The 26,393-nt window shown below is 41.1% G+C and overlaps 1 pseudogene; it reads left to right on the forward strand.

Moving 5' to 3' along the window:
* Nucleotides 1–11,812: 11,812 nt before the first annotated feature.
* On the forward strand, nucleotides 11,813–12,263 carry LOC150018944 (U1 small nuclear ribonucleoprotein C pseudogene; annotated as a pseudogene).
* Nucleotides 12,264–26,393: the final 14,130 nt, after the last annotated feature.

The following is a 26,393-nucleotide window of genomic DNA, read 5'->3' on the forward strand; positions in this document are numbered from 1 at the left end:
TAAATTATTTATTTCTTTGTTTGTTTATTTGTTTATTTATTTATTTTTAGAGAGAAGGGAAAGGAGAAAGAGAGGGAGAAAAACATCACAGTGTGGTTGCCTCTCACTCATGCCCCCAACTGGGGATCTGACGTGCAACCTAGTCATGTGCCCTGACTGAGAATTGAACCAGCGACACTTGGCTCACAGGCCGACGCTCAATCCACTGAGCTGCAACAGCCAGGGAAAAATTCTGTTGAGAGCAAATTTCATGTTAAGGGTTATTAACACACATACACACAAATGAACCACAAAGAGGCACAATAAAACTTTTCGAGATGATGAATATGTCTATTATATTGACAGTTTCATGGGTATATGTATATGAGGGGGATCCCCCAAAACAGAATTTATTTATTAAAAATTGTGTATTTATTCTTACATGTTTAAACTTCAATCATCTTCAAAGCACTCTCCATCTGATGCAATACATCTATCAAGACGTTTTCTTCCACTGCTCTAAACAGTTTTTGAACTCATCGATTTTGTTGCCTCTTAATGCTTCTGCCATTTTTTTTTTCACCTCTTCCACATTGGCAAAATGTTTCTCTTTGAGGACTTTTTTTCATCTGGGAAAACAAAAAAGTTGCTCAGGGCAAGACCTGGTAAATAAGGAGGGTAGAGCATGGGAGTCAAAAACTTTTTTTTTTTGGTCAAAAACTGCTGAATTCTCAGTGCAGTGTGGACAGGTGCACTCATAAATCATCCATCATGCAATGAGCAAATGCATTCAAAGAGTCTTCCAAAATAATTCACTGAGGCTGAGCACAGCCTCTCACAACAATGTCAGCTAGTATACAGACACAGATGGGTTCCTAGAACACTCACCTGGCAGGGGAAACCTGTACTACAAACGGCCCACCCTTCAGAAGATAATTCTTGTTTTTTGGGTCCTCTCTATGTCCAAACATAACAAATTATATGCTTAAATACAATATATGCAGTGTTTTTATATATGAATTATACCTCAGTAAAGTTGAGGAGCATGCAGAGTTTGCTGAAGCCCAGACATGTTAAAATTGACATTCCACGTCAGTTGTATTTACACCAATTTCCTTTTCCCAATTTTGAATAATTTATTTCTGTTTAACCAAGATTTTCCTGGCACTAAATTTTTTAAGCTTATTATTTCAGAGATTTTATATCTTATAACACTGGGCAACACAATTTTCATTGCGTTAGATCTGAAACTTGTTTTGGACTAACTTTTGGCATCTGAATCCAAAAATGGTCCCGCTTTTACTCTATCATGTCAGCTTTTTAAGGTACAGGATACCCTCTCTTTGTCACAAAAATCATACAAAATGTACATACAAAGGAAAATAAAGAAAAAATTGTCTGAATATACTGTTTACTTAGAGTTATTTTATTCAAATAATGGCTATACATTGTTACTGTAAGTCAAATTGTGTACAAGTAGTAAAGTTCTGCTACCAAACATACATATTAAGGTATTTTATCTTTTCAAACAATAGGCTATGAAATGCCAAAATTAGATATTTGAAACAGCCTCCTTCAATAGGCAAAGCTTTAGAAAACTGCTTCAAGAGACCCAGTTTTATGTGCAGAGGTGGGAGTATAATGTTCTTTCTGTCAACAAGTGGCTCAAGTAGAATGTTTGGATCATCGGGTTTGAGGTCAGATTTTGGAGGCCAATTCGACTCCATCCAATGCTTCTCATGAGCTCTACTGTCCCACATACACAGAAAACAGGGATACTTGGTGTATCCACGTTGCTGACCAAGAATGAAGTAGACCATTTGAAGGTCAACACAGATGATCTATTTGTGCTTGTGATATTGCAACAGATCAATGACTCTCTTTATGTCTTCATATTCTTCATGAAAACAAACTGAATGACCAATTGAGACTGCACCAAATAAATTGCCATTGTGGAAGAAGACACACTTCAAGCTCTGCTTTGAGCTATCGATGAACAGTCGTCATTCAGTTGCATCATAGATTGGAATTCCCAATTCCTCCATTAAACCATGTATGTTATGGCACTACACAAAGTCACTGTCACTTTGAAAGTACTGCAGAAATACACTTTCTCCTGATCAAAAGTGGGATACCTTTGCTCCTTTTTCAAGCAAGTTTTTCTCATGCAGTTCTTTTTTGTAAAGTATATTTTATTGATTATGTTTTTACAGTAGTCCCATTTTTTCCCCTTTGCTCCCCTCTTCCCAGTACCCCACTTCCCTCCAGCAATCCCACCCCCCTTAGTTCATGTCCATGGGTCGTGCATATAAGTTCTTTGGCTTCACCCTTTCCTATATTATTCTTAACATCCCCCTGTCTATTTTGTACCAACCAATTATGCTTCTTAGTCCCTGCACCATTTCCCCATTTCTCCCCACTCTCTCTCCCAGCTGACAACCCTCTAAATGATCCCCACACCTATGAGTCTGTTCCTGTTCTGGTTGTTTGCTTAGTTTGTTTTTGGTTTTTATTTTTTAGATTCAGTTGTTGGTAGTTGTGAGTTTGTCATTTTAATGTTCATAGTGTTGATCTTCTTTTTCTTAAATAAATCTTTTTAACATTTCATATAATAATTGCTTGGTAATAATGAACTCTTTTAGCTTTACTTTGTCTGGGAAGCACTTGATCTGCCCTTCCATTGTAAATGATAGCTTCGCTGGATAGAGTAATCTCAGTTGTAGGTCCTTGCTTTTCATCACATTGAATACTTTTAGCCAGTCCCTTCTTGCCTGCAAAGTTTCTTTTGAGAAATCAGTTGATAGTCTTAAAGGCACCCCTTTGTCGGTAACTCTCCGCTTTTCTCTTGTTTCTTTTGAGATTCTCTCTTTATCTTGAAACTTTAGCATTTTAATTATGATGTGTCTTGGTGTGGTTCTTTTTTGGAACTCTCTGTGCTTCCTGTACTTGTGTGTCTATTTTCTTTGCAAAATTTGGGAAGTTTTCCTTTATTATCTTTTCACATAAGCTCTTGATTTCTTACGCTTCCTCTTCTCCTTCTGGCACCCCTATGATTCAGATGCTGGCATGTTTAAAGTTGTCCCAAAGGTTCCTAAGCCTCTCCTCATTTTTTTCAATTCTTGTTTCCTCAATTTGTACTGATTTACTGTTTTTTCCTTTCTTATATTCCAAATCATTTATTTGAACCCCAGTTTCCTTCTCTTCATCATTGGTTTTGTGTAGATTTTCCTTTGTTTCATTTAGCATAAACTTCACTTCTTCCCTTATGTGTTTGCTATACTTAAGCATATCTGTCAAGTCTGTGAGCATCTTTATTACCAGTGTTTTGAACTCTGTGTCTGTTAGGTTGGCTATCTCCTCATCGCTTAGTTGTCCAACTGGAACCTTGATCCGTTCCCTCTTTTGGACCATACTTCTCTCTCTCCTCATCTTGACAGGTTCCTGTGTTTGTTTGCCTCTGTGTCTTAGGTAGAGCTGTCGCACCTGTTACATTGTGAGGGGTGGAGCCTTAGGTATTCATCAGTATAGGGTGACCCATTTCACCATGTTGTGGCACTGTGTGGGGAGGAGGAGTTGAGAGGGAACAATGCTGCCTGCTCAGCACTTGCCCCTTTTCCGGGCACTTCTCCCAGTTCCATATGGTACTGGCGCATCTCTAGCTGGTGCCCTGGTCCTTGTTCCCAGAGTGGGTGTGTCTGAAGACGTTCTAGGACCATGTGGGCCTCTAAACAAGTGGACTCTGATGAGAAACCAGCAGTTTCTTCCTCCACCCCAAATCTCACTGGTTTGCACAGTCAGAAGCAATGAGGCTTTATTTTCCCCAGCGTTGGGAGTGTGAGCTGTGTGGTCTGGTCTGGTGCTGGGAGCACTCCCCAGGTGTCACTCCTGCCTTTTTAAAATGTTTGACTGTGCTTTTTGTCAGCCCGCTGCTGTCGCTGCTGCTGCTGCAGCCACCACACCTTGTCCTCTCTGCCCCTCCTACCTGTCTGGATGAATATTTCTTTTTTATATCTTTGTTGGACTTACATGCAACTTGATCTGAAACTTCTGGCTGTCTCTAGTTTTGAGGTAGTTGTATTCCTTCTTAGTTGTGGAGGGAGACACAGCGTGTCTGTCTAGGCCTCCATCTTGGCCAGAAGTCCCTTTAATTTCTTTTTTCTCTTGTGAAGTCTTGATGCTAGGAGTTTTGAAGCCTTTTTGGATAGTTCCAAATCTCATGCCAAATCATTCAACTCATGCTGATCAAATCCCTTACAAACTGAGTCATCTTCAATTTCAAAATCTTCATTGTTGCTGTCACTTAGTTCTTCACCATACTCCTTTTTTTTTTTTTTTTGAAAGAGGGTAGTTCAATGAAAACTGGCACTGGGATTTCAGCTGAATAAGTCACTGGACATATATGGTAGAGTAGGATATTCTATTTTACATTAATTTTTATTGTTGTTGTTGTTTTTCTCTACCACAAACTTAATGCTTTATTTCCAGGCCTTGGACCATATCTTTCCACCCCATTAAATGTGACAACAGTGATTTGGAAAGTTAGAAAAGCAGAAAAAAGTATACTGAGCGATTAGGGTTTTGTTTGTTTGTTTGTTTGTTTGTTCTTTATTTATTTATTTGTTTGTTTGTTTGTTTATTTATTTTTAGAGAGAGGAGAAAGGAGAAAGAGAGAGATAGAAACATCACTGTGTGGTTGCCTCTCACTCACACCCCCAACTGGGGACTTGACGTGCAACGTAGTCATGTGCCCTGACTGGGAATTGAACCAGCGACACTTGGTTCACAAGCCAATGCTCAATCCACTGAGCCACAGCAGTCAGGGCCAATTTTTATTGTTACATCCTGACATTTTCACTTTACAAAAGTAACAGTCACTTGAATGATCTCTGGGATCTCTCCAAACCATAGGTGTACCAAGTGGCAATTTATCATGTGTTCCCTTCGTCCACATCCATAAACTCTCGACACACTGCTTGCACACCTTCTGAGGGGCTCAAGACTTATCTTGATCACCAAATTTTACTTTAAAATATGCAAAATAGGCTTGCCTGACAAATTGCTGGTGTTTGTCCTTTGACTGGGAATGGTGAAACTACCACAGATATAACAAAAAGAATCAGGGTTGTTTAGAGACTTATAATGAGAAATAGCAGAGGCAAACATTATATGAAGGAAAGGAAATAAGTACGGATGGAAATTTAAAAAATAAATTCTGCTAAGTCCTTGTATGCAGACAAGCACTTGGACTACACTTCAGAATATGATTCACTATATAGAGTGGCACACAACCTCTCACCACACTGTCTCATGTAACTGAATAGCCTAGACAAGCAGGAACCTGTCGCTGGTCTCCAAGGTCATCCCCCACTACTCCCCACTCAAGGGAGGTTTGCTCTCAGCCAATAGGAGAACACTAGTGCTTCCCTGGATCCAGGCTCGATCCAGCCTAGAATGGTCGCATTAAGATAAGCTGTAGACGAGAATAAACTCAAGATGGATTAAAGACTTAAATGTAAGCCGCGATACCATCAAAGTCCTAGAGGAAAACATAGGCAGGAAAATTTCAGATATCACACGTAACAATATCTTCACGAATACATCTCCTAAGGCAAGAGAAATAAAGGAAAAAATAAACAAATGGGACTACATCAAACTAAAAAGTTTCTGCTCAGCAAAAGAAAACATCAGCAAGATGAAAAGGAAACCAACCATATGGGAAAACATATTTGCCAATGATATCACAGACAGGGGACTGATCTCCAAAATATATAAAGAGCTTATACAACTCAACATCAAGAAAACAAACAACCCAATTAAAAAATGGGCAAAGGACCTGAACAAACACTTCTCCAAAGAGGACATACAGAAGGTCCATAGGCACATGAAAAAATGCTCAACATCATTGGCCATCAGAGAGATGCAAGTAAAAACCACAATGAGATACCACCTTACACCATTCAGAATGGCCATCATCAACAAATCAACAAACAACAAATGCTGGCGAGGATGTGGAGAAACAGGAACCCTACTGCACTGTTGGTGGAAATGCAGACTGGTGCAGCCACTGTGGAGAACAGTATGGAATTACCTCAAAAAACTAAAAAGGGAACTGCCATTTGAACCAGTGATTCCACTGCTAGGATTATACCCCCAAAATCCTAAAACCCTAATTCAAAAAAACCTATGCACCCCTATGTTCATAGCAGCCCTGTTTACATTAGCCAAGTGCTGGAAACAGCCTAAGTGCCCATCTGTAGATGAGTGGATCAAAAAACTGTGGTACATTTACACAATGGAATACTATGCAGCAGAAAGAAAGAAGGAACTCCTGCCATTTGCGACAACATGGATGGAACTAGAGAGAATTATGCTTAGTGAAATAAGCCAGGCAAAGAAAGCAAAATACCATATGATATCACCTAATACAGGAAACTAAAGAGCAACACAAACAAACGAACTAAATAGGTAAAGACTAGAATAGTAGTCAGTAGGGGGGAGGGAGAGAAGGGGATAAGTAAGGGAAGGGTCTAGTCAAGGAACGTGTATGAATGACTCATGGAACATGGACAACGGGGAGGGATATGATTGTGGGAGAAGGGATGGGCTGGGAGGGGGGAGCAATGGGGGAAAAATGGGACAACTGTAATTGAATAACCAAAAAATAAAATTAAAAAAAAAAAAGATAAGCTGTAGAGAAAAACTTGACATGATAGAAGAAAACTAACTACAGTTTTGAAATCAGTATGCCTATATAAGTCTAAAACAGCTGAAAAATTGAACTGAACTGAAACTATGTTAAAAATTGTTCTGCTGTGTACTTTTTAGTACTTTACTATCCAGCAGTACATGCACATAGATAAACAACAGTAGAAACTACAGCTGAGTAAAAAGTAAAGGATAAAATTCACCTGCAGCCCTAGCACCTAGAGAAAAGTATTGTTAAGTTATTGATATGTATTTTCACATAATCTTTGTATAAACTTTTAAATAAAAATGATACCATACTCAACATGGTATTTTATATCTTGATTTTTTATTTGATAATATAACATTGAACATCTCTTTGTGTTAATAAATATTCTTCAACTGCATCATTAATAGCCATGCAGTGTTCTACTGTATTGGTGTCACTGGGGAACCTATTGTCTGATATCTAAGTTGCCTCCAAACTTCAGATATCATACTTATCAATGATGTTTTAGTGAGGCTTTGTATCCTGAATTTTTTCCTTAGGGCCTCTTGTCTCCCCTTTCCAGCCTTCTACCTTATCATCTCACTCGTGCCTCTCTTTCTGGCCAAACTGAACTTCTTGTGTTTCTTAAGCATGCCATGCTCTCTTTGCCTCTGTGTTTTTGTACACAATCTTCCAACTGCCTGGAACATTCTTCCTCAACCTACAATCCCAAGTCTAGCTAATGCCCATTCATCATTCAGACATCACTGTCTCAGATGAGCCTCCCCTGAAACCCCATCATCACCATTATCACCACAGACAGTCTCAGCTGTCTGTCTCAGGTGGCCACTGCTGCCTGCCCTTCATTCTGCTAGAGCAGGAATCAGGCCACAGTGAAATATTGTGTTTTTGTGTCTCTGTACTTCACCAAGTTGTAATGTCCACAAGGATAAGAATCATGTCTGTCTTAGCCAACATACCTGGAACAGTGCCCAGCCCATAATTGGTGCTCCATAAAAATCTATTGAACAATAAATAAATACATTCCTAAGAATAAAACTCCTGGGTCAATGGCATGAATTTTTAAGACTTTGTATGTGTTGCCAAATTGCTCCCTCAAAAGGCCTTCCCAGTTTATCTCTGCTCCCACAGTGTGTGAGCATGCCCATTCCCTCGTGTCCTGGAAAGCCTTGCAAAACCTTCTGAGAGTTCCATCCATGGGGCTTTATTTAGGGAGCATTGACTGAAATGATGTGCAGTGGGTTATTGAAGAGTCTGAGCTCAGTGTGGTATAAACATGAAAGTTAATTTTTTCTAGTCACTGCTTTCTGGACATTTTGGGCAGAAAGTGAATGTTCCTGTCTCTTTCAGTTATTAAAAATCTCAGTCCAGTCAGCTTAAAATTCCAAATTTGTATCTGATTCAAAATTCTTTCTTCCCAAAGCCTCAGGTGGATTATGGCGCTAGGGACCGGAGGTGGAAGGGGCAGTGTGATCTCTTCTTCCACTTCTGCTCCTCCTCCTTCCTCTTCTGGGTCTAGCTTTCCAGACTTCAGGGCAGGAAGGAGAGATGGGGAGGCAAGAGTCATCTCAGCATGGCTGAGGGCTGGTGATAGTGAGAAGGCATCCCCAGTCTCACCCTGGTTCAGTCTGGTCCCATATGAGACTAGTGGACACTGCTGAAGTGGCAGTCTCCACATGGAAGGTGGGGTTGTGTTTTGGAGCAGTGCTCAACTCAACCTGGTCTCCCCTCATACAAGGACCCACTCAGAGAGGAAGTGGCAAAGTCCCCTTCCAATCTGGGCTATGACCCCCAACCTTCCATGACTGGAGGCTCTCCTCACTCATTATAGCAACATCCTGGGCAGCCCACAGCTCCTGACCCTCCTCATTCCATGCTCCTTTAGCTGGAACCACAGGAAGGACTATAGACTTCTCTGTGTTCTCCATGGGGATCAAGCATGTCTTCCTATGGGGAGAAACAGGAACTGCCCCATACCTCAAACACTAAGGTTGCCAGCTCTGGTGCTCTCTCTCCACATACCCCAGGCCTCTCCTTATATAAACAAGAGTGGGGAAACAGCAGTCAGGATGGCGTGTGGCTTGAAGGTGGCAGTCTGGTTCCACAACCTGTGGATTTGAAACCACATTGTCATGTTGCCAGGATGCATTGGCTCTGCTCCTCGGCAGCTCTCTTTAGAATGCCTCTTGTCCACTGCTTTGGTTTTTACCTTGGCCACAATCCTGGGACATCAGACTAATAACTGTCATCACATTGTTGCAGATATACCCAGACATAGTTCTCAAAAGTATTTTTATAATAATCACAGAACCATATTGCACATGGCTATTTCTTGTAACAGCACAGGCAATTTGAAATTACAGTATTCCCTCACTTATCATGGGTATTACATTCTAGATGCCCCCATGAAGTAGGAACCTTACATTTATTTTACACTCTTAAACCTACATAACTTTCACAACATATGTATACAATACCACAAAATCCCGCGATATAGCGAAAAATCCACAATAAATAATTAAATATAATATTTTTTAAAAATCCCATGATACAGTGAGGCCGTGAAAAGTGGACAGCGATATAGAGAGGTACTACTGTAAAGGGGAAAGCAAGAGAGCCAGAGCCCAGAACCCAGAGCCCAGAGCCCAGAGCCCTGTGATGTGGGAAAGGAGGAGGGTGAAGGGTGGACAATGAGAAGAGTAGATATTCTTGTGCCTCCAGGGGCCTTAGGGTCTCTGTCCAGTCTTGTCCATTGTCAAGGCAAGCAGATAGGTCATAAAAAGCAGAGAGTTGGGGAGAAAGGGACCCCAGTGAAACCGTCTCAACCTTCCTGAATCCTCCAAATGCAAATGTCACATCTAATTGAGCTGATACTCTGGCTGAAGCCCCTCCCTCCCCAGTGGCACTGGCCATAATAACCCACATGGTTACTTCCCAGAGTGTGAGTAGTTACGGGCTGATTAGGAAAGGGCAGAGGTGCTCATGCAGTGGGAGAGGCAGGCCAGGGCTTGTCTCCAGCCCCCAGCATCCATGAGAAGAGGAAGTTTGGACAGGGTCTCAGTGAATCAGTCACAGGGAGAAGGGCCCTCTCCCTCCAGGCCCTTCTCGCACGTTCTGTTAAAATAAGATCCTCAATATTGCAATTACAGTCAGCATTGGGAGCCTTGGAATTCATTAGTCTCAACTTCAGCAGCATCGATTTCTTGTTTCGTAATTAGCTTACCAGAGCCCCTGATGGCATAATTGCTCTATTTACATAATTAAGACAAAAATGTTGAGCCTAGATAGTAGCCAGGACATGAAGGATGCTGGACACTAAAGGCAGCAAGTACTTGAAAGCTTGTAGCCTCAGTTCCACACTTTCACCAGCCAATTCCATTTGCCTCAGTGACTTCAGTGGGCTGAGAACTTCTCCTTAGAAACATTTTTAAAGGTTCATGTCAAGAAGATCAATCCACTTAAACTAGGCTTACTTACAGAGAGGCTGTAATGGTTTTTAAATGCACTCACAATTTCTCATTTGTAAGGAATAAAATGTGGCAGAAGTGATGGTGTGCGAGTTCCAGAGCTACTTCATAATGCTGTGCTTCTCTCTGCCTCCTCCTCTCTCTCTCTCTCTCTCTTTCGTTGCTTGCCGTGAGGCACCCAATCACCATGTTGTGCCAATACCCAAGCAGCCTGTGCAGAGTTCACACTGAAGGAGAAACTAGCCTTCTATCAAGGACTGGCAATAACTTGCCAGCCACATGAGTGCATCATCTTGGAAGTGGCTCTCCTGCCCTCAAACAAGCCTTCAGATGATGCAGCCTGGCTAACGTCTGAAGAACCATCTCATGAGAAATTCCAAGTCAGAACCACCAAACTAAGCCACTCCCAAGTTTCTGGCTTACAAAAACTATGAGGATCATAGTGTTCATTATGGTTTTAAGCCATCAGGTTCTTGGGTAATTTGTTACCCACAATAATTAATACAGAGAGCATTTCTCTCTCCAAAGCTGCTTCTTCAGAAAAGGAATGGTATGATATTGAGACTAAGACAGCTAAAAGTTTGTATTTTGTTACCCAGCAATTTCTTTTGTAAGAATTTCTTATAAAAATGTATTTGAGTGTAGAGTTATAAATTTGCCAAATATTTGTATAAATGTGTTCATTGCAGCATCCTTAGGAATAGCAGAACTGAAAGATATTTAACATTTCCATCAATAGAATCCCATTAAATAAATTATGAAGAAAAGCTCAATAATTCCATGTAAACATTAAAGAAATTGAATTAGAAGTAACAGAAAAACAAACAAACAAACCCATATTTCTATATGTAAAACTCCAAATCCAAAGGTTGTCACCAGTGAGTCTACAAGCAGTTTATGGAAGAAATACATGAATCTTTATACAAACAATCATTAAGAATAAAGAAATAAGAGAACACTTCCCAACTTAAGTATAACCTTGAAACTAAAACCTCACAGACATATTAGAAGAAAGGAAAATTATAAGCAATTCTCACTCTTGAATGTAGATGCAAACATTTCTTGAAAAATGTTAGAAACCAAATCTAAATTTATAGAAAGACATGAGTTAAGTTTGATTTAATACAGAAATGCAGGGCTGAGTCAACATTAGAAAAATGAATCAGGTTAATTTACTTTATTAATGGGATAAGGAGAAAAATTATGATAATCACAATTAGTGTGGGAAAATCTTTTTATAAAATTCAACATTCATTTACAATTTTAAGGAATAATCACTTAGCTAAGAGAAATAAAACTGTTTTATTATTATTTAAGGTCTTTATTGATAGGTGTTTGCAACTTATTGGCTTTTTAAAAAAAAATCATGATGTAAACTTCTATTACAAATTAAAAATGAAGTTCTTAAAATTCTCAGCTTTCCCTGACCAGTGTGGCTCAGTTGGTTGGGTGTCATCCAGCAAAGTGAAAGTTCGTAGGTTCCATTCCCAGTAAGGGCATATGCTTGGGTTGTGGATTTTGTTCCCAGCCAGGGGGCATATGAGAGGCAACCAACTGATGTTTCTCTCCCATGTTGATGTTTCCCTCTCTTTCTCCCTCCCTTCCCCGCTCTCTAAAAATAAATAAATAAAAATCTGGGTGGTACGGAGTGGCCAACGGCCTGCACAACAACATGCCCAAGTTTTACTGTGACTACTGTGATATATACCTCACCCATGATTCTCCATCTGTGAGGAAGGCACACTGCAATTGCAGGAAACACAAAGAGAATGTGAAAGACTACTATCAGAAAGGGATGGAAAAGCAGGCTCAGAGCCTGATTGACAAAACAACGGCAGCATTTTAGCAAAGAAAGCTACCTCCTACTCCATTCTCTGTTCCTCCTCTTGCAGGAGCAATGATTCCACCTCCCCCGAATCTTCCAGGGCCTCCTCACCCCAGTATGATGCCAGCGCCTGATGGGTCCTCCTCCTCCTGGGATGATGCCAGTGGGACCTGCTCCTGGAATGTGGCCAGCTATGGGAGAGCACATGGCAATGGTGCCTGGGCCCCCAATGCTGAGACCTCCTGCCCGTCCCATGGTGGTGCCCACTCAGCCAGGAATGACTCGGCCAGACAGATAAGGAGAGAGGGGAACCTCTTTTTATCAGATTTATATTATTTGTCCTACTTCACCAGGAGATTGTGGTGCTGTGACTCTGGGTGTTTCCTAACAACATGACCAGGAAGACTCACTCTCTATTTTTATCAAAGAAAGAATAGTTTTGGAGAGGAGTAATGGGACAAAAAAATTTTTTTTTCATTTGTGTTGTGAAAATAAAATTGTAAACTCTGTTAGCCAAAAAATTTAGGGAAAAAAAAGGTTTAACTTGACCATATATGTTGGATTGACCCAAAAGTCTGTTTAGTACTTTCCATAAAATAAAAGACACATTTTTCATTTTCACCAATAACTTTATTGATTTGGATATTTTGAGTATGTTGGCTATCTCCCGCTATTGGCTTCTAGTGAGTAGAGGCCAGGGGTGCTGCAAAACATCTCCCAATACATGATAGCTCCATGGCAAAGAATTATTTGGCAAATTGTGAATAGTACCAAGAAACTTCGCAAACCACTTTTGACATGTTTGATCAGTCACAGCATCATCTCCATACACTGCGCAAATCTTTTTATTTTGCATTTCAGTTGCATTTTTACCTTTCTTGAAATAATAAAGCATAACACACTGAAAATGTTGCATATTTTTTTCTATCATCATATTAACATGGCTGCACAAAAATTTACCAATTTTGCTAAGTTTTTTTTTTTAATGCATGCTGCTATGACAGCTGTCACAATACAATCTCACAAAATTGTTTTAAATGAAGTTGAAAACAACTAAGCACTACTAGAGCCATTATACAGAAAGAACTTTAGGAACATTTTGGTCAACCCAATGAAACTATTTTAAAACCTTTGAGGATATATAGAGAAAAAACAGGCAAAAAAGAAAAAAAAAGTTTGTCATTACCAAAAAGAGATATCTTTAGTTAAAAATAATAAAAAGCTCAAGCTACACAGATATTTCAGATAGTTCTAGTTATCTGGTTAACATGCAAAAACCAACACTTAAGGTCTTCAGTTTTAATATTTTGTTTATTTTGTATTGCTGAAATTTTATATTCATTTTTTCTTGTTGGATGACTAATTTGGATAATAGTAGAGATAGTAGAGATTGTAAGCAACCCCACCCTGCTTAGCCTTAGGAGAAGACCAATACTCAGTTGGTGAATGGATTGCCTTTGTCCTTGCCATCTTGTGGTTTATGGTTTTCTGGGAGTATGTAATGGTACTGACATTAAGGTGGCTGCTGACCTGGGGTCTCCTCAATTTTCCTTATCTTCTGTACTGTCGTCCTCTACAGGCTGTCTTCAGCAAAGTAGGCCCCTACAGGATGTGGTCTATAACCCCGATACATATTCTATTTCAGTGGCCTACTTTGCTCTCCTGCACCCTGGCTGTCAGCACCTTCCATCCTTTCTTGCATGAGAGGATTGGAATGCTGTGGTGATGCTCACAGGCTTTCCACATGTAGTAAGGCTGATACTGTGGACTACAGTCAGACTAGAGCTGTTGCACCTGCCTTTGGGAGTACTCTCCTATTCCTCATTCTTGCCCCCATTCTCACTGTTCTGGTCATTCTTCTGATAATGTTACAGAAACAGGGGTGTTCCAAAAAACCCCAGAGTTTGCAGCTGGGGGATGGGGAGAAGGAAGCAGCTTTTCAGAATGCCTCCACATGCCTGAGGCTGGTGGCTAGTGTCTTTTTTATGCAAAATGGCTTTAATGCATCCAAAGCCTCAGGTAGATGGGAGGAGTCTTGAACCAGGGGATGGTATGGAGAAAGCACACAGAACCTGCGTAAGGTTCTGTGAATGGTCAGAACTGGTTACCGCACCCACTACATCAGAGGACGTAGTCAGGGATTTAAAAATATAAGCGGCAGACATTTTAGGAGGGCTGACTGTGCGGATTTAACTAAGGTTAAGGCGAACTGTGCGAATTGGACTAAGGCTGAGGCTGACTGCGGATTACAAAAGGACTAACTATCCAGTTTACAAGGAGGCTGAGAATCCATGAGGTTCTGGATTAAAAGCTGGTGGACCCCATAACACAGACGAGGTCTCCCCAATCAGGATTGAATGATTGGCGGCTACTGGTAAAGCTGAACTGTGTTTGGAAAGTAGGGAAACGGTTTCTCTGACTTTTCTAAAACTAGCCTGGTTTGGTAGGGGGGAGGCAAGGATATGTGTTTATGGGTGTTTTAAAGAACATAAGACTTAACAGAAATCCGCAAATAACTAAATCTATATAACTTAAATAAACTATTCTTTTTCTTTTCACTAAACTCTGGTATTGAGAGTTATAATTTTGGCGGCGGGCAATCGGGCCCCTAACTAAAGAGCCCGTGGGTTTGTTTTCAACTGGAGTAGCCCAGGGGTTCTGTAACAATTTGGCGACGCAGACGGGACGTTAATAATTGCCCGTGGCAGGTCGATCCCCTTGGGAGACACCTTCTGAGGGCGCCGACCGCCTAAGCACGCCAATGTGGTGAAAAGAAAATAGAACTGAGAAGGGATTAGAGAAGTAAGATTGTTTGCTAAAACTTATTTCTGAAGTATTTCTGAAATAATGGCATCATGGATACTAGATTTGTTTGTCCAATTAGGAGAATTCCTGGAAGTAACAGAACTATGGATGCCTGAGTGGTATATATGCTTTCTGGTCTTTGGGGTTTTTCTGGTTATAGCCATTGTCATGTATGTCTGGGTCAATAAAAGCAGTTCTTGGCAAGCCCCTGAGTGCAGTCCACTGAAGAGAATTTTGGAAAATTGGGATATGTACTGTCGTTATCCTATGACTAAGAAAATGTTAATTTATTACTGTAACACTGTTTGGCCTGAGTATGTTCTGGGTGGTAAGAAAATGTGGCCTGTGAATGGTTCTCTGAATTACCTTATGATTAATCAATTAAAGAGGTACTGTTTGCAATCAGGAAATTGGGAAGATGTTTATTATCTAGATGCATTTGTAAAGTTGTATAATGAAGCCTTGGTGAAGGTAGAGGGCCAAATAATGGTGCAGAGGGAAGAAGAGGCCAAAAAGCCTTTTCCTGGGAGTCAAACGCCGGAAGAAAGGGAAAATGAAGAAGTAGCCCTCTTTAACTCTCTAAATCCGGGAGACAAAGGAACTGTTTTGGCGCCAAACTGCGCCCAGGTAAAGGCGCCTCCCATGGCACCACCCCTTCCACAGGTAGGGGCAGCTCCCGAGGCAGCATCCAGGGCTCCTGGGGCGCAGCCCTCTCTGCAGGTGGGCATGGCTTCTGCAGTGCCCACCCATCTGCAGATTCAAGGGACTTCCCTCTCAGCACGCCTTTTGATTATGGCCTCTGAAGTGACTACAAAGCCAATGACTCCACCTCTTCAGGAGGAGAAATGGGTCTCTCCCTCCAGAGCCCGCATGAAGGTTGTGATTTGGACACTGAGCCTCATAGGTATACTGCCATTTTGGGTACGCCACGTGAGTGCTCCACCATGGTGGATAAGTCACATGGGTTTGCCACCATCTTGTGGGTGGTACTTATGGGTGCCACCGTCTTTAAAGATGCTGGATGTAATGCTGCCACCATCTTTGAAGCGGGCAAAATGGTGGGTTAGGTATGCTCTTAAGGTGATGTGCTTTGTTTGCAAAATGGTATATGTCTAAACATTCAAGTCATTGTTGCATGAGAGGTATTTGCAAGGTCTAAGCTTCAGAAAACTGCAGAATATCTACAAATCTAGGGAAATTTTAGCTGCTAAATACTGAGTTTGGGTAGAGTCCTTTACAGTGTGGAAAAGAATTGGAAATGGGTTATGGTTAAATCTGAATGGGTAAATATATGGAAAGTTTGTGAATGTTGCAGAAGGTCTGTGGAAAGTCATAAAATATGTAGAAAGGTTGTGAAAGTTTTAAACCTGGGAAAAGGGAAACCTCAACTACTTGTGGTCTAATTGTATGGTTACTGTACCCCTGTGTTGGCATTTAGCCTTGGGACCTATGAAAGGTCGTCTGGAATTCCCTGGATTGGCATTAGCCATTGGGGACCTATGAAAGGTCATTTGGAATTCCCTGTGTTGGTTTGGCATTAGCCATTGGGGACCTAAGGAAGGTCTGGAATTCTCTGTATTGGTACTGGCCATATAATCTGAAAGGAAAATTGAGGTTTCCCAGAGAAAGTTAAAAAACTTCACATGTAGAAAAGTGAACAAAAAAGTATAAGGCATGGAAATGCAATTTTAGGGAATATTAGAAGGACAAGGATTTTCCTTCACACTGTATTTTTCTCCCTATCTAATCCCTCCAGAATTTGGCAATTTAAAGGAGTAAGTAATTACATTAGGTTTCTTTGCATAAAACTAAAAAGACCAGTTGTTAATAAAGGTATTGTTAACCAAGACTTTTGACTGGAGTGACATGCCTGAAGGAGGCATGCTTGGGCTCTGGTTGTCACCAGAAAGCCCTAAGGAACTGGACTTGACTTTTGAAGCTAAGGGAAGCCCAGAAGGAAAAAGGCCTGATACCTTGGTTGGTTGTGCGGTTCATGGCAGTCTTTCCAGGGAAGGAACGAAGGTTGCTTTCCTGAAGAATGGCTAGAAAGAACCTAAGGCACAATGGAAAACCCAAAGGACTTGGGAAAGCAGGTGTTTGCAGGCAAGGCTGAATGGCAGGTGTGTGGCTCAGCTTCTGTGCCCTGATGGGCAGACTAAAGTCAACATGAAGTTTCCTTGTATAAGTTCCAGCAAAGTAGACTTAAAGATCATATGTGATCAATCACTGCTGCTCTTGTTGTTTTTATGCAAATGAACAGGCTGAAATTAAAACTGGACTTAATGCAGTCCCTTTACTGGCAAGGAGGGTGATCTTAAGGAGAAAAATCGTGACTCAAGGAAAATCACAATGCTCAGTGCAGCTGTCTATAAAGTTTGTTTTTCATTTGAAAGTTAAACCAGGTCTGTGACATTATAAAGGATGTTTAATTTACAGGCAAGAAGAATGTCAAGTGCCTTGCAACTGGATGTCTTCCCCATAAGACAGTCTCTCAAGTTTGAAGACTGGTTTGTCAATTGTGTTGTGTAATTTAACATGCATGTTCTTTCTGTTTTCATAGGGCGTAAGCCTATAATCTCTACCTGAGTGGTTATCCGTACATATAGGCCTCACCTAAGAAGCCCATCTGCATCGCCACCTCCTGAGACTCAACGGTTTGGCTGAACTAAGTGGTTGAGTTGGTGAAGTATAGGGTGGTCTGTGGGCTTCACTTTAAAACTGGTTTCTTTTCTGTCCTAATGGCTTGGACAGAAAGGGCCCAGAGGTCTGAGAGGGGGGAAATCCAAAATTTATACCCCTCAGCCCAAGCTAAGTGAAGTGGGCAAAAAGGCTTTGGACAGGTGTGACATGCCCTGCACACCTTCCTCCAAAGAAGCCATTTCTTTTTTCTAATGTGGGACATTGAAAAATTAACTTCTGCCTTTTGTATATAGTGGTTGTAGGTTGAATTGTGTTTTTTTTTTAACCCTGTTGCCAAATCTGTTGCCCTCAGAATACGACAAGAATGTCAGCTTGTCCAGCAGTGCCAGCCCTTGGAAACTGAGCATGCTGCTACCCAGGAACAGCCAACTGACCTGGACTCTGCAAGATCCTTCCCCATGTGGGAAGGCCACCCTCCCCTACATCCCCACTCTTATTAGGGATTTCTAGACCCAAGGGTAGGTAGGACAACGACCACGTCCAGCAGGAAGCAGTTAGAGGAGCATGAGACCTTCGCCCATTGTCCTTTATAAGATTATAAAGGGTCTAAGTCTGAGAGGGGGGAAACTGTTACAGAAACAGGGGTGTTCCAAAAAACCCCAGAGTTTGCAGCTGGGGGATGGGGAGAAGGAAGCAGCTTTTCAGAATGCCTCCACATGCCTGAGGCTGGTGGCTAGTGTCTTTTTTATGCAAAATGGCTTTAATGCATCCAAAGCCTCAGGTAGATGGGAGGAGTCTTGAACCAGGGGATGGTATGGAGAAAGCACACAGAACCTGCGTAAGGTTCTGTGAATGGTCAGAACTGGTTACCGCACCCACTACATCAGAGGACGTAGTCAGGGATTTAAAAATATAAGCGGCAGACATTTTAGGAGGGCTGACTGTGCGGATTTAACTAAGGTTAGGACTGACTGTGCGAATTGGACTAAGGCTGAGGCTGACTGTGCGGATTTAACTAAGGTTAAGGCGAACTGTGCGAATTGGACTAAGGCTGAGGCTGACTGCGGATTACAAAAGGACTAACTATCCAGTTTACAAGGAGGCTGAGAATCCATGAGGTTCTGGATTAAAAGCTGGTGGACCCCATAACACAGACGAGGTCTCCCCAATCAGGATTGAATGATTGGCGGCTACTGGTAAAGCTGAACTGTGTTTGGAAAGTAGGGAAACGGTTTCTCTGACTTTTCTAAAACTAGCCTGGTTTGGTAGGGGGGAGGCAAGGATATGTGTTTATGGGTGTTTTAAAGAACATAAGACTTAACAGAAATCCGCAAATAACTAAATCTATATAACTTAAATAAACTATTCTTTTTCTTTTCACTAAACTCTGGTATTGAGAGTTATAATTTTGGCGGCGGGCAATCGGGCCCCTAACTAAAGAGCCCGTGGGTTTGTTTTCAACTGGAGTAGCCCAGGGGTTCTGTAACAATAACTGTGTGGAGGACCCCTACAAGGTGCGTAGCATCTATAATGATTACCTTCTGCTGCTTACTGAATGCCTTGCAGTGTAACACCACCATGAACTGCAACGTTTGCTGCCTCTGCACGCTTTTCTCCTTCATCAACATCAAACTCCACAGTCTCTCTAATTTTTACCCTGAGAAGGTACTTTCTAGGGTTATTTATGGCAGTCTTGTCTTTAGTAGATTAGTTGAATGCAAAGCTAATATTTCTTAAGTAATATTTTTTATGTCAGCCACTAACAGAAAATACAATTTATGAAAGATATTTAAAATAGCATTAAAAATTACCAGGTACCTAGGAATTCAGTTTTCTTGCATTAAACTAGACATTAAAGAGTTTTGCAAAAGTGTTAATGTACAGCAATCTCAGTGCATTGACTCTTCAGATAAAATTTGGAAGAATACTTTGGGCCAAGATTGAGGCATAGATAGACATGCTGCATTTTCATCACAACTAAGAAGGAATATATGATCACTTAAAAAAAAACAAAAACAAAAAAAATCCAGAAAATCCAGAAAAGTGAAACTACAGAGAAGTTCAGCAAAGAAATAAAGAAAAAATATTCAGCCAGAAAGAACCCTCCCCCACATACAGCACCATAGCACAGTGAAAGAGATCACCAGCACTGATGAATACCTAAGGCTCCATCCCTTTACAACGTAACAGGTGACAGCTCTACTTACAACACAGAAGCAAATACAGAAAGCTGTCAAGATAAGGAGAAGGGAAATACAGCCCAAAAGCAAGGACAAATCAAGGTTCCAGTGACAGAGCTAAGCAATAAGGAGATAGCCAACCTAACAGACTCAGAGTTCAAAGTTCTGGTGATAAAGATGCTTACAGACTTGACAGAAAAAAATTAAGCATGATAGGGAAGAAATGAAGGCTATACTAAGTGAAATGAAGGAAAATCCACACAAAACTAGAGGTGAAGGAAAGGGAACCAGGGTTCAGATCAATTATTTGGAACATAAGGAAGAAATAAACAGTCAACCAGTACAGAATGAGGAAACAAGAATTGAAAAAAATGAAGAGAGGCTTAGAAACATCTGCAATATCTTTAAATGTGCCCAAATCCAAATCATAGAGGTGCCAGAAAGAGAAGAAGAAGAGCAAGAAATTGAAAGCTTATGTGAAAAAATAACGAAGGAAAACTTTCCTCATTTGGGGAAGAAAATGGACATACAAGTCAAGGAAGCACAGAGAGTCCCAAACAAACTAGATCCAGGGAGGACCACACCAAGACCTAGCATAATCAAAATACCAAAGGTTAAAGATAAAGGGAGAATCTTAAAAGCAGCAAGAGAAAAGAAGTAAATTACCTACAAAGGGATACCTATAAGACTATCAGCTGATTTCTCAAAAGAAACTTTGCAGGCAAGAAGGGACTAGCAGGAAGTATTCAAAGTGATGAGAGGCAAGAACCTACAACCAAGATTACTCTCTCCAGCAAAGCTGTCATTTAGAATGGAAGGGCAGATAAAGTGTTTCCTAGACAAGGTAAAGCTGAAGGAGTTCATCATCACCGAGCCATTATTATATGAAATGTTAAAGGGACTTATTTAAGAAAAAGAAGATCAAAACTGCAAACATTAAAATGACAATAAACTCACAACTGTCAACAACAAAAGCTAAAAAATAAAAACAAGAACAAACTAAGCAGACAACCAGAGTGGGAACAGAATCATAGGTAGTAGGATCATGTAGAGGGGTCTCAGCTGGGAGGGAGAAGGGAGGAGAAGGAGGGAAATGGTGCAGGAATTAAGAAGCATAGTAGGAGGGTGCAGAATGGACAGTGGGATGTAGGAAAGAGCTTATATGTACAACCCATGGACATGGACTGAGCGGGGTGGGACTGCTGGAGGGAGGGGGGTGCTAAGTGGAAGGAAGTAAAGGAAAAGAAATTGGGACAACTGTAACAGCATAATCAATAAAATATACAAAATTTTTTTTTAATTTTTAAAAAATGGGAGAATTAACATCTTTATAATACTAAGTCTTCTAATCTATGAATTCAGAATATCTCTCCATCTATTTGTCTTATTCAATGTCCTTTACTAAAATTACAGAGTTTTTCTTACAGAAACCTTGCCTTTCTTAGATATTTCCTAGGTACTTGCTATTTTTTATGTTGCAGAGAATATTTAGGACATGTGCTCAAAGGTCATGATTTCATACAATCAATAACTTTTCTGAGCTCTGGTACTGTCTCAGTTCCTGACAGCCTCTCGTGTGCAGGTAACTGCGTGAGAAGCAGCAGGTGCCCCGCTTGGAGCACAGCGGGTGTGCAGCGACCATTAGCCTTGTATCAGCGGAGTAGTGGGGCCCACAGGTCATTCGTGGGATGGGTGACTCCCCCCGACCCCCGGGACCTGCGCCTGCAGGAGCCATGCACACGTGCAGGGTCCCAGTGAGATGCGTTCTTGTCCCAGCCTGTGGACGAGATGATCTGACCCACACGGGGGTACATGAGTGACACTGGGGGATGGGACCAATCCCAGTGAATCCTTTTTTAAGTCTTGCACGAGCCACCTGAACTTCAGCATCATGAAAGGCCCACTCCCAGACACTCTGCCCAGAAGAGAGCAAGGCCCATGTCCACCAACACATCCACCAACAAGCCCTCTCCACTCCTGGCCCTGCCGCGGGCTCTGCCAAGCCACCCAGAGCAGAAAAAGGACTGATCAGAATCCAGGCCCCGTGAAGGAGAACACAGGCTGCCGACCCACAGCATGGCTGCGGAGCTGGTGTCCATGGCGTGACGCGTGGCCAGCTAGCTGCGAGAGTTGAGGGTTAAGGTGGATACAAACATTTCTTTGACATTTCAGCCTGAGGATGGTGAAAGAGGACTATTTATTCTCCGCCACTCCTGGTGTCATCGATTTACCCTCAAGCTCAGGCTGAGTGTAATGCGGAATGTGCCCACTGCAACTCGGAGGCTGATTGAAAGGACTCGGTAGGGAGCGTGTTGGAGTGGACCTCTGAGCCCCACTTTCATTTCCTCGTCGGTCCTTGGGGTGAGCACGGTAATCTCACTGCTGCTGTAGGCTCAGCGCTCACGGCCTCTCGGAGACGCCTGTTTTTGAAGGAGAGACTTCACAGCCTGACTCCCCTTTGTCTGGGTCAGTTCTAACAGTCGTTCATTCTTAATTCCCCTGAGTGCTTCTCGGCGACCACCTCGTCCGGTCCCTGCTCCCGTGGCGAGTGAGATGGGAAGACGGGCAGTGGGCGAACAAGCAGATGAGGGGGATGACATAGGGGTCCTCGCAGAGAATTAAAACGGTGGCAGACCTGGCTGCTATGGCTCAGTGGATTTAGCGTCAGCCTGCGAACCAAGTGTCACTGGTTCGATTCCCAGTCAGGGCACATGACTAGGTTGCACGTCAGGTCCCCAGTTGGGGGCGCGTGAGAGGCAACCACACAGTAATGTTTCTCTCCCTCTCTTTCTCCTTTCCCCTCTCTCTAAAAACAGATAAATAAAATTAAAATTAAATTTTAAAAAAAAACTTTTCTGCTTGTTGAAGGATGTTGTTAAATGGAACTGACATATTTTAAAACTGTGGTACATTGTGGTGAACAGTACAATGATTACTAGCCAATCTGATTCCACTGCCCAGAGTCACATTAAGATACCAGTAGTTTTACCACCATTGCTTTTTCACTATCAGTACAAGTGAAAACTCGGTGAAAAAAAGCAAATAATGTCTTATAAAAGAGTTGCGACCTCATGAAATCCGAAAAAGGTCTTAGAGATTCCTAGGAGTAGCAGACTACCCTGCTATAGAAGAAGCATACCCACCTGCATCAGCAAATATCTATAGACATATTTGCAGAACATTGCTTATAGTAGTCCCAAATTAGAAATAACCTGGGTCCTTCAACTGTAAAATGAATAATAAACTATATTCATTAATGGAATATGAACATGAAATGCTTACAGCTACATGAAACAGTATGCAATAACACCACAGCCAAGGCACCCAAACTAGTGGGAGGTGGAGGATATATGTGAGAGCTCAGGGCCTGTGAGGATAGAAAATGGGCTTTATTCATCTTAGATCCAGGCAAGAGCCAAGATTCCAGCAACAGAAACCCAGATTTTCATTTCTTTGGGTCTGGGGAGAAGTTGGAGACTTTTCTGGTTTTTGGAGAGGTGATGGGAGCTTAGCCAGCAGGCCATGAACCTTTTTGGAGAAGGGCTCTAACTGCCTTCTTTGCATAGTTTTAAAAGGAATGTCTGCCTGATCTTCAGACTTGTAGAGGTCCAGATGTTCCGGTATCTATGCTGGTAGAATTTAACAAAGTACCTTCCTAGAAACAGGAAAATATCCTCCTCAAACCTTAACAGGGGGCTAATAATTACCAATTCAATCACCTCTCTTCAAATAAGCAGAAATTATTGTGTGTTCTACCAATTGTTGATTTGACACCACTATGGAAACTCAAACAGCCTGCCCTATCTGGGGATTTACTTAATGATATCATCACTGAGTATCCAGAGGGATGTGGTCTAATTTCTAAATTTACTTTGAAATATAAGTGTTATGGATTGAATTGCATCCCACCAAAAATCCATATGTTAAAGTCCTACCCACCAGTACCACCAAAGTAACCTTATTTCGAGATAGGGTCATTACGGATGTCGTAGAGTTAAAATCAGGTCATTGGGGTGGCCATAATCCAATATGACCAGTGTCCTTATACAAAGGGGACATTTGGACACCGAACACATATAGAGGGATGACAATGTGAATAGGTACAGGGAAAAGACAGTCATCTACAAGCCATGGAGTGAAGCTTGGAACAGCTTCTTTCCTCACAGCCCTCTGAAGGAGCCAACCCTGCTTATACCTTGATCTCGGACTGCCAGCCTCCAGACTCTGAGACAACACATTTCTGTTGTTGGAGCCACCTGGTCTTTGATGCTTTGCTGAAGGAGCCCTGGGAAACTAGCACAGTTGGACTGATGGGTGGTTAGAAGTTTAGATGGAGAAACAGATACTTGATGAAACATGTGTAGTAAGATGTTAATGATGGGTAGAATCGAGGTGCTGAGTTTATAGGTGTTCACTGCAAAATTCTTTTAACTTTTCTCTTTGTTTGAAATTTTGAAAAATGTTTGGAGAGGAAGAGAACATTACAAAATGATCTCTTAGAACAAAGAAAAGTTTACTTCATTACAAATAGTAGCTCCATTCCTAGAAGTTCAATGACTACATAAAACCACAGAAAAGATCAATTAAGCAATCTCCACAGTAACAATGGCATCTCTCTCTCTCTCTCTCTCTCTCTCTCTCTCACACACACACACACACACACACACACACACACACACTATAATCGCAATCTGACCCTGGACCAGATACTGAAACCTGGTCCCCAGATCCTCATGTCTCCATTGGCACAGGGCACACATGAATCATATGCCTAAATGAATCAAGACCAGTTATTTTCAGGCACTATTGTGATGGGTTCTTCCCTTGGCTTCCTGCCATTTGAGCTGTCTAAGGACCACACTCTTCAGCTGCATGCAGAAACAATAAAAAAAGAAAGAGAAGAGGCTCCAAGGTTGTGGAGCAGAAAGCAAAGAGAGCAGAAGCAAGCTTCTCCCTCTCTTTTCATCTCTAGGGAACACTAGGAAAACACAGCAATAATGATGATGGTGGTCACCATTGCTGAGCACCTGCTCTGAATGGGCATATATTCATGTATCATTCATTTACTCCTTCCATCAAACCTAGGAGGTAAATATCATTATTCCCACTGTATAAAAGACATGAAAGAATGAGGCATCTGCCCAACCTCACAGATAGTGGAACAGCCAGAATTTCCAAACCCAAGTTATTCCGATTCTAAAATCTTCATACTCCCAAACCCAACTCCTTGTTCTAGTGGCCCTCCAAGAGCAGAATTTTTAATGAACAAATCCCAGTTTCTTCACCAGACTAAAACGCCAACTCTGTTCTCATTCCCACTGTTGGTCAGCTGTCAAGAGGAACTAATGAGCACATTTCGCCCCTCCAGCTTGCCTTCCTGGGTGACTATAGGCTCCTTCCTTGTTTCTGGCTTTTTTTTTTTTTTACTTCAAATTATTATTTTTATTTTTTTATTACAGTTGACATATAATATTATATTAGTTTCAAGTGTACAACCCAGTGATTACACATTATATAACTTACCAACTGCTCATCCTGATAAATCTCATACCCATCAGACACCATACATAGTTATCACAATATTATTGACTATATTCCCTATGCTGTACTTTACATCCTTGTGACTATTCTGTAACTATCAGTTTGTACTTCTTAATCCCTTCACTTTATTCACCCATCCCCTCAATCAATCTCCCACTTGGCAACCATCAAAAATGTTCCCTATTATCTATGAGTTTGTTTATGTTCTACTTGTTTATTTATTGTTTTTTTTTTATTCAGTTGTTGGTAGATATATACTTATTGTCATTTTATTATCCATATTTTTATCTTTTATCTTTTTCTTTTTTTTCTTCTTAAATAAGACCTTTAAACATTTCATATAATGCTGGTTTTGTGGTGATGAACACCTTCAGCTTTTTCTTATCTGGGAAGCTCATTTATCTGTTCTTTAACTCTAAGAGACAGCTTTGCTGACTAGAATAAATTATGGTTGTTGGTCCTTGTTTTTCATCACTTTGGATATTTCTTGCCAATCTCTTCTGGCCTGCCAAGTTTCTGTTGAGAAATGAGATGATAGTCTTGTAGGAGTTCCTTTTTAGTTAACCAACTGCTTTTCTCTTGTTGATTTTAAGGTTCTCTCTTTGTTTTTAACCTATAGCATTTTAATTATGATGTGTCTTGAAGTGGCCTTATTTGGTTCATCTTGTGTGGGGCCCTCTGTGCTTCCTGGACTTGTATGTTTATTTCCTTCACTAGGTTAGGGAAGTTTTCTGTCACGTTTTTTTTACAAAGGTTTTCAATTCCTTGCTGTCTCTTTTCTCCTTCTGGCACCCTCATGATGCAAATGTTGGTACTCTTGAAGTTGTCTCAGAGGCTCCTTATACTATCTTCATCTTTTTAATTCATTTTTCTTTTTGCTGTTCTGATTGAGTATTTTCTGCTTCCTTATCATCCAAATTGCTGATTTTATCCTGTTTTATCTACTCCACTGTTGATTTCCTGTAATATAGTCTTCATTTCAGTTCATGTATTTTCATTCTTGACTAATTATTTTAAATATTTTCTAGTTTTGTTTTGTTTCCTATTTCTTTGTGAAAGTCCTCTTTAAGTTCTTCTACTCATCCAGAAGTTCATTGAGCATCCTTAGAGCCAGTGTTTTGAACTCTGCATCTGGTAGATTGCTTATCTCAATTTTGTTTAGTTCTTTTTCTGGAATTTTGTTATTTTCTTTGACTTGGGGCATATTTCTTATTCTCCTCATTTTGGCAACCTCCCTGTGTTTGTTTCTGTGTATTAGGTAG

The sequence above is a fragment of the Furipterus horrens genome, unplaced genomic scaffold, assembly GCF_987537825.1.
Source record: "Furipterus horrens unplaced genomic scaffold, mFurHor1.1.pri manual_scaffold_2, whole genome shotgun sequence".
Taxonomy (NCBI): Eukaryota; Metazoa; Chordata; class Mammalia; order Chiroptera; family Furipteridae; genus Furipterus; species Furipterus horrens.